Below are 13,413 nucleotides of genomic sequence, written 5' to 3'. Positions count from 1 at the left end.
TGCACACTATTCGTATAGTAGGCTTAATAAAGCTATATATAAGCTATAACATGATATATTTCACTTTTGATAAATTTCGTCTTTCATACCCAGCAGACACAGAAAGATGTGGTGCATTCTGGGAAATTTCACTATTTCATACGCAAATCAAACCCACTTTTCTAGCAAACCATTGAGTGTGCACTCTATTCACGTATTAGGCCTAGTACAATATTATATCAGCTATTATATGATATAGGTGACTTTAAATAAATTTCGTCTTTTATACCCAGCAGACACGCCTTTATTTGGGAAATTATAGCAATATTTACTAATTTGGTGAAACTTCATGTGCGTTTTGCTTGCAAACAATTGAGTGTGCACACTATTCGTATAGTAGACTTAATAAAGCTATATATAAGCTATAACATGATATATTTCACTTTTGATAAATTTCGTCTTTCATACCCAGCAGACACAGAAAGATGTGGTGCATACTGGGAAATTTCACTATTTCATACACAAATCAAACCCACTTTTCTAGCAAACCATTGAGTGTGCACTCTATTCACGTATTAGGCCTAGTACAATATTATATCAGCTATTATATGATATAGGTGACTTTAAATAAATTTCGTCTTTTATACCCAGCAGACACACATTCATTCAAGAAATTATAGCAATATTTACTAATTTGTTGAAAGTTCATGTGCGTTTTCTTGCAAACAATTGAGTGTGCACACTATTCGTATAGTAGGCTTAATAAAGCTATATATAAGCTATAACATGATATATTTCACTTTTGATAAATTTCGTCTTTCATACCCAGCAGACACAGAAAGATGTGGTGCATTCTGGGAAATTTCACTATTTCATACACAAATCAAACCCACTTTTCTAGCAAACCATTGAGTGTGCACTCTATTCACGTATTAGGCCTAGTACAATATTATATCAGCTATTATATGATATAGGTGACTTTAAATAAATTTCGTCTTTTATACCCAGCAGACACGCCTTTATTTGGGAAATTATAGCAATATTTACTAATTTGGTGAAACTTCATGTGCGTTTTGCTTGCAAACAATTGAGTGTGCACACTATTCATATGGTAGGTTTAATAAAGCTATATAGTAGCTATAACATGTTATATTTCACTTTTGATAAATTTCGTCTTTCATACCCAGCAGACACAGAAAGATGTGGTGCATTCTGGGAAATTTCACTATTTCATACACAAATCAAATTCACTTTTCTAGCAAACCATTGAGTGTGCACACTATTCACGTATTAGGCCTAGTACAATACTATATCAGCTATCATATGATATATGTGACTTTAAATAAATTTTGTCTTTTATACCCAGCAGACACGCCTTTATTTAGGAAATTATAGCAATATTTACTAATTTGGTGAAACTTCATGTGCGTTTTGCTTGCAAACAATTGAGTGTGCACACTATTCGTATAGTAGACTTAATAAAGCTATATATAAGCTATAACTTGATATATTTCACTTTTGATAAATTTCGTCTTTCATACCCAGCAGACACAGAAAGATGTGGTGCATTCTGGGAAATTTCACTATTTCATACACAAATCAAACCCACTTTTCTAGCAAACCATTGAGTGTGCACTCTATTCACGTATTAGGCCTAGTACAATACTATATCAGCTATCATATGATATATGTGACTTTAAATAAATTTTGTCTTTTATACCCATCAGACACGCCTTCCTTTAGGAAATTATAGCAATATTTACTAATTTGGTGAAACTTCATGTGCGTTTTGCTTGCAAACAATTGAGTGTGCACACTATTCGTATAGTAGACTTAATAAAGCTATATATAAGCTATAACATGATATATTTCACTTTTGATAAATGTTGTCTTTCATACCCAGCAGACACAGAAAGATGTGGTGCATTCTGGGAAATTTCACTATTTCATACACAAATCAAACCCACTTTTCTAGCAAACCATTGAGTGTGCACACTATTCACATATTAGGCCTAGTACAATATTATATCAGCTATCATATGATATATGTGACTTTATATAAATTTTGTCTTTTATACCCAGCAGACACGCCTTTATTTAGAAAATTATAGCAATATTTACTAATTTGTTGAAAGTTCATGTGCGTTTTCTTGCAAACAATTGAGTGTGCACACTATTCGTATGGTAGGTTTAATAAAGCTATATAGTAGCTATAACATGTTATATTTCACTTTTGATAAATTTCGTCTTTCATACCCAGCAGACACAGAAAGATGTGGTGCATTCTGGGAAATTTCACTATTTCATACACAAATCAAATGCACTTTTCTAGCAAACCATTGAGTGTGCACACTATTCACGTATTAGGCCTAGTACAATACTATATCAGCTATCATATGATATATGTGACTTTAAATAAATTTTGTCTTTTATACCCAGCAGACACGCCTTTATTTAGGAAATTATAGCAATATTTACTAATTTGGTGAAACTTCATGTGCGTTTTGCTTGCAAACAATTGAGTGTGCACACTATTCGTATAGTAGACTTAATAAAGCTATATATAAGCTATAACTTGATATATTTCACTTTTGATAAATTTCGTCTTTTATACCCAGCAGACACGCCTTCATTCAGGAAATTATAGCAATATTACTAATTTGGTGAAACTTCATGTGCGTTTTGCTTGCAAACAATTGAGTGTGCACACTATTCGTATAGTAGACTTAATAAAGCTATATATAAGCTATAACGTGATATATTTCACTTTTGATAAATTTCGTCTTTCATACCCAGCAGACACAGAAAGATGTGGTGCATTCTGGGAAATTTCACTATTTCATACACAAATCAAACCCACTTTTCTAGCAAACCATTGAGTGTGCACTCTATTCACGTATTAGGCCTAGTACAATATTATATCAGCTATTATATGATATAGGTGACTTTAAATAAATTTCGTCTTTTATACCCAGCAGACACACATTCATTCAGGAAATTATAGCAATATTTACTAATTTGGTGAAACTTCATGTGCGTTTTGCTTGCAAACAATTGAGTGTGCACACTATTCATATGGTAGGTTTAATAAAGCTATATAGTAGCTATAACATGTTATATTTCACTTTTCATAAATTTCGTCTTTCATACCCAGCAGACACAGAAAGATGTTGTGCATTCTGGGAAATTTCACTATTTCATACGCAAATCAAACCCACTTTTCTAGGAAACCACTGAGTGTGCACACTATTCACGTATTAGGCCTAGTACAATACTATATCAGCTATCATATGATATATGTCACTTTTCATAAATTTCGTCTTTCATACCCAGCAGACACAGAAAGATGTGGTGCATTCTGGGAAATTTCACTATTTCATACACAAATCAAACCCACTTTTCTAGCAAACCACTGAGTGTGCACACTATTCACGTATTAGGCCTTGTACAATACTATATCAGCTATCATATGATATATGTGACTTTAAATAAATTTTGTCTTTTATACCCATCAGACACGCCTTCCTTTAGGAAATTATAGCAATATTTACTAATTTGGTGAAACTTCATGTGCGTTTTGCTTGCAAACAATTGAGTGTGCACACTATTCGTATAGTAGACTTAATAAAGCTATATAGTAGCTATAACATGATATATTTCACTTTTCATAAATTTCGTCTTTCATACCCAGCAGACACAGAAAGATGTGGTGCATTCTGGGAAATTTCACTATTTCATACACAAATCAAATGCACTTTTCTAGCAAACCATTGAGTGTGCACACTATTCATGTATTAGGCCTAGTACAATACTATATCAGCTATCATATGATATATGTGACTTTAAATAAATTTTGTCTTTTATACCCATCAGACACGCCTTCCTTTAGGAAATTATAGCAATATTTACTAATTTGGTGAAACTTCATGTGCGTTTTGCTTGCAAACAATTGAGTGTGCACACTATTCGTATAGTAGACTTAATAAAGCTATATATAAGCTATAACATGATATATTTCACTTTTGATAAATGTTGTCTTTCATACCCAGCAGACACAGAAAGATGTGGTGCATTCTGGGAAATTTCACTATTTCATACACAAATCAAATGCACTTTTCTTGCAAACAATTGAGTGTGCACACTATTCATGTATTAGGCCTAGTACAATACTATATCAGCTATCATATGATATATGTGACTTTAAATAAATTTCGTCTTTTATACCCAGCAGACACGCCTTTATTTGGGAAATTATAGTAATATTTACTAATTTGTTGAAACTTCCTGTACGTTGTCTAGCAAACAATTGAGTGTGCACACTATTCGTATAGTAGGCTTAATAAAGCTATATATAAGCTATAACATGATATATTTCACTTTTGATAAATTTCGTCTTTCATACCCAGCAGACACAGAAAGATGTAGTGCATTCTGGGAAATTTCACTATTTCATACACAAATCAAACCCACTTTTCTAGCAAACCATTGAGTGTGCACGCTAATCACATATTAGACCTAGTACACTACTAGATGAGCTATCATATGATATATGTTACTTTAAATAAATTTTGTCTTTTATACCCAGCAGACACTCTTTTTTAGGAAATTATAGGAATATTTACAAATTTTGATGAAACTACCGGTACATGTGCGTTTTCTTGCAAACAATTGAGTGTGCAAAATATTCACCTAGTAGGCCTAGTACAATATTATATCAGCTATAATATGAATTGTTTGATAAATTTCGTCTTGTATGCCCAGCAGATAAGTAATTATATATTAACTTTTTATTTATTCATGGAAAATTCACATACTTTTACTTGCAAACAATTGAGTGTCCACAATATTAGGTGGTAGGCTTTAATACAGATGTACGTCAGCTAAAATTTGATGTATTACAGTTTCCATAAATTTTGTCTTTTCTAACCAGCAGACAGAAATATGTGGTGCTGTATGGGAAGTGTCACTTTTTCAAATCAAATGCTTTTTTTGCTTCCAAACCATTGTGTATGGACATAAAAAAAAAAACATTGAAGATAAGCAACACTTTATCTTAAACTGTAAAATGTTCACGGACGAAAGAAAATCAATATTAGCACACTTTAAAATATGACCCCCAGATTTGTCAGACACAGAAAAATTCCTTAATATAATGAACAGTAAAAATGAGAATATAATTAAAGAAGTGGCTAAATACACATACACATGCTTCAAACTTAGAGAGCGGTACACTGTCAGCTGCCTCGAAAAAATAAATACATAAATATTTTAGACATAAGCCGTTTTTGACACCCTGCAAGGGTGTATTTTCTTTGTTTTTCTCTGCATTGTTATTGTAAGGTTATTTTCCTTCTTTATTGTGAATAGATCTGATGTCCAGATTTGGATAAAGATACAATAAAGAATTATTATTATTATTATAATTCATCTAGGAAGCTCAATATAGGTATAAATAAGCTATAATTTGATGTATTTCAGTTTCCGTAAATTTTGACTTACATCCTATACTATAGTATATCAAAGAGACACATGATTGTGTCGTGAATTGTGGGAAATTTGACTAATTTGACTATATATAGCTATAATATGGTGTGCTTAACTTTATATAGATTTTTGTCTTGCAAACCCGGGATTTAGTGGGAATTTACCTAGTAATGTAAACAATGATGTTTGTTTGATAAAAGTCATCTGTCTGTAAAATAAGTGAGTGTGATAACTTTTCACTATTAATGATTATTAACTATATAAAGGGAAACACTACAGTATGTGAACAGAGTTCCTTCCTTCATTCATTCATTCATTCATTATTTGAAAGAAATGTAGACACGCCAGAGTTTGTGCTGTAATAATTCATTTTAATTCAATACCCATGTTGTTTACTGTTAACTATTATTAAAACATAAATGGTTAACAGTATTACTGGTAGTATTAACCAACATGAAATTAAAGGCTATTCTAACAAATATAATAACATTGCTGTTGTGCATAGCTCTTTTTTGTTTTAGGGATATCAATGTTACAACACTGACATGGCAATAACAAGGCAGGTCTGATCTTTGGATAGAAGTTTTGAGTTTGAATATTGAATATCAAGGATATAACTTGAAACCATTTTTACATGATCAAGTCTTTTAATTTTCTTTCAACTGTGCAGACCTATAAAAAGATAAATGATATAATGGATCTTGCAATTTAACATTCCTTGTTTGTTGTTCTTTTGTTTTGCATAAGTAAATAAAAAGCACAGACAGTGCAGGACAGTAATCCTTTACTTGTCATGCATTTCCCATGGCTTTTATATTTCATTATTGACATCCCAAGGCAGGCCAGCCATGCTGGTTCAGAGCATAGAGGTTTCGAACCTCCCTGCCGATTCTCTGCATTGCAATAAATATAGAGAGAGTTATTAATAAATAAATTAAATATAAATGAAAATTAAAACAAAAATCAAACAAACAAGCTAACATAAATGTCATGCAGTGTATTATAAATACAACATAATTTATGAATGCAATTATGTACAATAATTAGCCATGAAACACTATATATACATGCAAAACAATATGACACATTATTGCTACACTATACAAAGTAAAAGAAAAACAACACATTAGCATTATCACATGCAGCATAATTTATAATTGTACATAAATACATACATACATACATACATACATACATACATACATACATACATACATGTGTACCTAATATGTCTTGCCTCTGAATACCTTGAAAAAGAATGTTTATTTGTAACGTCGGATTACATCTATTTATTCGGACTGTCTCGCTAGTTCCTTATGCATTTCTTAACATACATACATACATACATACATACATGCATATATACACACATGATATACATAGTTACATACATACATACATACATACATACATACATACATACATACATACATACATGACTTTTGTTCAAAAATATACGTAAAGTTAATAAACGTATTAAAGTCACATGATTTATTTATAATCACTTCTTAATGGTGGATGCCAGTATTTATATACAAAAGTTGCTGGAATTTTCCTGTAGAAAGGTATCCAAGTATAGAGAAACATTGATTATGTTATATATGTTGGTATAATGAGCGAACTCATTTTTATATATAATAATTGTCATTACGTGGTATCTAAGTTTCGGGAAGGTATATTTGCAAATTTTGCACAACTTTGGGAAACAATATGAAACAATAATGGCACTTTATTATAAGTATTTCATTTTTATTTTGGATGGACGTTTTAATACTATGACTATTTTTAAGTTGAGGGCATCAGTTTTGCAGAAAGTAGATAATAGTATACACAATAGGTTGGAGAATGGTTTGATATATAATCAGTGAAAGTGTAGGTGTTAGTTTGATGGGTGCGATTCATATGCAAGAAATCCTAAATCTGCAGCTGTTATGGGTAATGGGTCTATGGCAATCGGTAAACCTTTCCATGATGGAACTTTGGGCCATTCTTTTCCATAATAATCTGTGAGTGGATTTAAAAATGTTGTAACTATTTTTACTGGAACCCATCGTATTTCCAATTCTTTTGCAATTCTAAGCCGGTGATTACCATCATACAGGTAAGCATGTCCTGTATCACATTTCACTGCCAGAATCAAAGGTTCTAGTACCATGTTATTATCGCTGATAATCTTTGGTTTGATAATAGCATCAAGGTAATCAGGTCTTTTGCCAGGATCTTTTAGAGTTCGTCTATCTACTTCACGATATTCCCATAATATTGTAGTTTCAACCCACTGAACTTCCCTTTTGTACAGTTTCGGGATCTTTATTTTGCTGAAGTCGATGTCAAACATCCAGTTTCTCTTTAATACTGATTTGCGATTGTAAGGACGCGGTTTTGTTGCTCCATCTCTTTTATTGCTTTCTGTACATGTTTGGATGGTATGTGATGGATACTGATCTCTGTGTTGAACTTCATGTGTAGCTTTTTGTAATGGGTTGTCACACTTTACTAAAAGGACATGTTTTGTGACAAGTTCGTGTGCCATAATAACACGCAGAATTTTGAGTTTTTCTGGGGTAGTGTCGATATTTAGTGATGCATTGAACATGATGCATTTTGCATACATACATATCAATAAACCACAATTGATCATGTCTTGCTGTTTTGTGAAATGTTCACTTTCTGAGAGGATAGTGATAGACCAGTCTTCGTCTTTCATGATGTTCCCATATCGCAACAGATGATTTAACTTCAAAAACTTAATAAGCAATTTCAAAAGAGTTTTTCCATGCTTACTAAGGAAACCATATGGATCTATTGCATCTATCTGTTGCTCTTTAACTTTCACAACAAAAAGATTCCAGTGATTTTCATTGACATTAGCAGGAATGTAGATGTACTTATAATCGAACCAGTCAATAGTCCTATATGGTATTGGCAGACCTAAAATGTCAGAATGGCCTAGTTTCTGACTTGCCCAACAAGCATCTTGTACCCAGATTGAATTCTGCTGATTACTTACTTCTACTAGCAGTCTCAGATATGAAGTAATAAGATTATCATCAAGCCAATGATCAGCTTGTACTAAATGTAAGATATCTTGTTTGGCCAGTGTTATCCCTGCTACTGTTACATTTTCAATTTTGCTAATTAGTGCCAACATATTGTCATAAGTTGCTTTATTAATTGATCTGACCAATTTAGTTTTGTTTGATGAAACAGTGTGCTGTGTAGACATTTTTAGTATAGTATTCGTTACCAACTTTTGACTGGTTCGGTCATATATTGCCAGACATTCCACCGCATCACTGCAAACAGAAACCATAGTTTTGAAGTTTACCATCTTAACCTCATCTGTGTTGTCAACTGATTGATGCCATTGACAGGACCTGCTGTCATATCTAATGAAGAATGCATACATTGTGTCATTTGATTGTTGCAGGCATAGTCTGACAACAACAGCTTTCAGTGAATACAGTGTTTTGTTTGATTGAGACATTGGAAATTCATTGGCTATTGCAGATAGATCTAAGATATCAGTTATTTCTAAACTTGAAGAGAAATGCTGTACATGAACAAGAATAGTGTCCCCTGCATGGAAGATGTGGGGGTCTTTGGCTGGTTCGAAACCTTTTGTACTGCTACATGAATCATGACAACATTTTTTTGCTGTTGGTTGTAGTTTCAATTCATGGATCATATTAATAATAGTTTGATTTGTGATACTACTTTTTACTGGCAAATAAGTCAGTTGTTTTGTGACTCCTGTGGAAATATTCTTACAGTTAATGCATTTAAACAGTTGCATAACTTTTGTACTAAATTTCATTGTTGATGGTGATTTCAGTGACTTGTCAATGACACACTGTATGAAATCTTTCATAGACAAAACATGCAAAGGTTGACTTCCTGCCACAGATGTTAGTGCAGAACTATCCTGGTCTATGATTTTCTTAATGAGCACATCTTTATATACCTTATCATTTATTTGTTCAAGGGCTTTTTGGATTGCCAAGCATTGTCCTAAAGCTTGAAGTATATAAATTTGCCATTTGCAAGATGTTGTCATTCCTGGAGAATTTCGACAAGTAGTTGCTTGTTTTTCATATATAATGATGTACTCACAAAAGTTCCTCAGTGTTTTGTTTTCATAAAACATGTGTGTATCGTTGCAATGTAAAGGCTGATTTGTGTCCGAGTATAAAGTTGCAATGTAGTGACCGCTGCTTGGTGTTGCCCCTGCGTGTGACACTGTTGACCGTAGTACATAATCACTTTCAAATTGATATGTGGGGTTTTCAGTCAGTAAGGAAACATCAAGTCTATCATCTAATAATACTGTATTGGAAATTTTTGATGTTCTATTTGTCTTGTTATTCCATTTATGTCTTGTCAATAGAACAACAAGAACATTTGAACTTGATTGAAGGAAGGCCTGTGAATTGACTGTAGATTTAGCATTCCTGCACTCAGGGCTTTCACAAGAAACCATTTCAATTTCTTCTCCTTCAAAAAATCGATGAAGAAGATCTTGCAATGTAAATTTCTCATGCTTTGTTGTACTCTTTGGGAAGTGGATTTGAAGAAAAGTTAATCTTTCCTCATTACTTGTTGTATTCCCACATGTTGTACAGGTCCTTTCGCGTTTTATTGAAATATCTGTGTCAACTCCAATTTGTTGTAGAAATGCATCGATGACATGGATATAAAATTCATGTGCATCATTCTGTTTACCAAAGTTAATTGACGTAGCCATTTTGCAGCTGGTTTTGAGAACATTCACTAAATCGTTTTCCATGAGGTACTCTCCATAATTGTTTGTCTTTGACATTTCTTTGAATAGCCACCTTAAATTCTCAAATGCAATTGCATTGTCCTGTGATAGGTCTTCAGCTGTCCCAATTTGCTGTGATAGATCAATAGCTGTTTTCACTGTTGTACAATGCAAGATGCTTTGGTTCACTGCATTAAACCAACAGTTGTTTGCAAAATTTTCCAAACCAACAACAGGTATCTTCTGTGCTGCTTGCTCATCATGTTGCTGTTGACTTTTGGTGAATTCATGTATGATTTTTTTTACTTCTACTGGTGTATCTTGCCATTCTTGACTAATTTCCTTGCTATACCGTGGTAAATCGATCTTGTCCATCTATACATTTTTTTGTGGTACTTACCAAGTCAAAAGCCGTACGTAAGTCAATAAAAATAACACCATTTAGATTACCATCATCCATAGCTTTTGACCAAGTGTGGACCATTTTACATAACACAGGCTCGCATGAAAAACCCATGTTTGGATGGTATGTGATGGATACTGATCTCTGTGTTGAACTTCATGTGTAGCTTTTTGTAATGGGTTGTCACACTTTACTAAAAGGACATGTTTTGTGACAAGTTCGTGTGCCATAATAACACGCAGAATTTTGAGTTTTTCTGGGGTAGTGTCGATATTTAGTGATGCATTGAACATGATGCATTTTGCATACATACATATCAATGATGACTAATAATAAAGTTTCTCAATTCATGCTTTTTTGTTTTGCATCCTAGGAAAAACTTGTATCTAATATTTTTTTACTCCTGTGGACAGTTTTTACAAAGAGTCCACATGTTTTCCCTTATGATAATATTGACTACTATCTGTTTGCTAATTTTATAGGGTTGTAGTGTAAACACACTACATAATACTGATTAGCTAAGTGGTTTCTTTTTATTGTGTTTACTTGGTATAGTATCAGATTTTAAAGGACAGATTCCTTGTAGTACCCTGCATGTAGCCTGTCTAAATAATGAACTCATTCAAAACCTACCTCAGAATAATATAGCTTGAGTTTGAGATAATAATGTAACTTATCTGCATGTGCTAGGAAGGATCAGTCAGGTTCAGGAAAAGCATAGCTTAAAAGCCTCATATAGTCTTCAGTGCACGATGTGTGGGAAAAAGAGGTATACATGTAGTTTGATAACAGCTAATAAATCTGGAATCCATGCAGATTCGGATTTTAAAGTTTGAAAGCCATGTTTAGAACTTCTCGATCTGCATGGATTCCAGGCTATACAGTTAGCATGGATTCCATGTTAATTTAAAACTGTTACACTGGTATGGCTTTGACTGCATATGGGTGTCGACTGCAAAGTTTGCAAAAATTATGGTATTGTTTCTCTAAATACTTGACACTAATTACACTGGACATATCATGGTCAAAGGCTTAAAACAGCTGACAATCTCATCAAAACTTGTCACAGCTAGTAGTCCTTAGCCAAATTTGAATGCCACATGTTCTAGCCATCTCTGGCATTAGTTTACAGTTTATTGTAAAGTGTAGAGTGATGGCTAGAACATGACAGCATTCAGTATTCTTTCATATTACAATGATAGTGTACTCAGCTACACTCTCATAAAGAATAAAATTGCAATATTTACAAGAAAAACAATTTTTGGTCTGTGTGACTGTACAATAACAATACTTTATATTAAAGTACAGGAAATCAAACAACTCAGGAATTTTAAGGGAATCAACAAGTTGCATAACAGGGAGTAGCATATGCTACATGTATGTATACCTATGCCAACTTTGACTCAGTCAACATCTATAAAGTCAAAGTCCCTTATAATAATGCTTCTGTGTACTTAATAGGTATCTCCAAACTGCTAAATTTTCAATATGAAAAAATCGATCAGTATAGGATACACATGTCATCTATAACAACCTTGAGAAGGTCATGTTAATTAAAGGCAGAACATTATTATATCTCCATGACCAAACAAAGTCACCTTATATTTCAACACCTATAGGCAATGTTTTCCCCTGTTAAACAAAGGTTTGTATGTGACATATATCAGTATGATAAAATGCAAAAATACTCAATATTATTTCATAGAAAATTAGATACTATTATATATGAATTATCTGTAGTTATCGAATAACACACAAACATATTTTTAGCCCCATAATTAAAGTGTGCATGCACACTCTATTCTATACAAGAAAAATGTCTGTGAATTTGCAAAAATTACTAAAAGTTCACATAACTTCATAATCAGAGTCGTTTCTGTTTGATATATTATTAAACAGACAAAATGTAGATGAAATCAAATACATCATGTTATAGGTCATATACTCCTGTATTAAGCATACTAGGTGAATAGTGTGCACACTCGTCAGTTTACAAGAAAAAAGACTGCCAACTTTCAGCGTTGGTAAAAATTTCAATAATTTCCTATAAAATCCTGTATTCTCCTATATAATGCCATAATGCTGGGCATGATAGACAAAATTTATGTAAAATCAAGTACATCATATTAGAGCTAATATAGTACTTAATTAAGCCTACTAGTTGAAAAGTGTGCATAGTCAATGGTTTGAAAGTAAGAATCATTTGATTTCTGTAGGAGTATTGACATTTCCCATAATGCACCACATAATTCTATATCTGCTGGGTGTAAAGACAACATTTACAGAAACTGAAGTAAATCAAATTATAGCTTAAATATACTTGTATTAAGTCTGTTAGTTGGATAGTGTGCACACTGATAAAGCACGTGAATTTCCAATGCATATAGTAAAATTCCTCTATGTATCTGCTGGGTATAAAAGACGAAATTTATTTAAAGTGGCATATATCATATCATAGCTGATATAGTACTTTACTAGGCCTAATACGTGAATAGTGTGCACTCTCAATGGTTTCCAAGAACAATGTATTTGATTTGTGTATGAAATTTCCCATAATGCATCACATATTTCTGTGTCTGCTGGGTATCAACAACGAAATTTATATAAAGTCACGTATATCATATGATAGCTGATATGATATTGTACTAGGCCTAATAGGTGAATAGTGTGCACACTCAATTGTTTACAAGAAAACGCATGTGCAGTTCATCAAAATTTGTAAATATTCCTATAATTGTATAAATAAAAGTGTGTCTGCTGGGTATGAAAGACGAAATTTATATAA

At 32.7% G+C, this 13,413-nt stretch overlaps 1 protein-coding gene across 1 annotated transcript in view; it reads left to right on the top strand.

Moving 5' to 3' along the window:
• The window catches only part of LOC144441198 (uncharacterized), a 44,356-nt gene that overhangs the window by 3,181 nt on the left and 27,762 nt on the right, over nucleotides 1-13,413 (top strand). The window lies entirely within an intron of this gene.

This window comes from Glandiceps talaboti, chromosome 10 (assembly GCF_964340395.1).
Source record: "Glandiceps talaboti chromosome 10, keGlaTala1.1, whole genome shotgun sequence".
Taxonomy (NCBI): Eukaryota; Metazoa; Hemichordata; class Enteropneusta; family Spengelidae; genus Glandiceps; species Glandiceps talaboti.
Note: the sequence above shows the minus strand (reverse complement) of the source record. Positions and strands in the feature narration are given on the sequence as shown.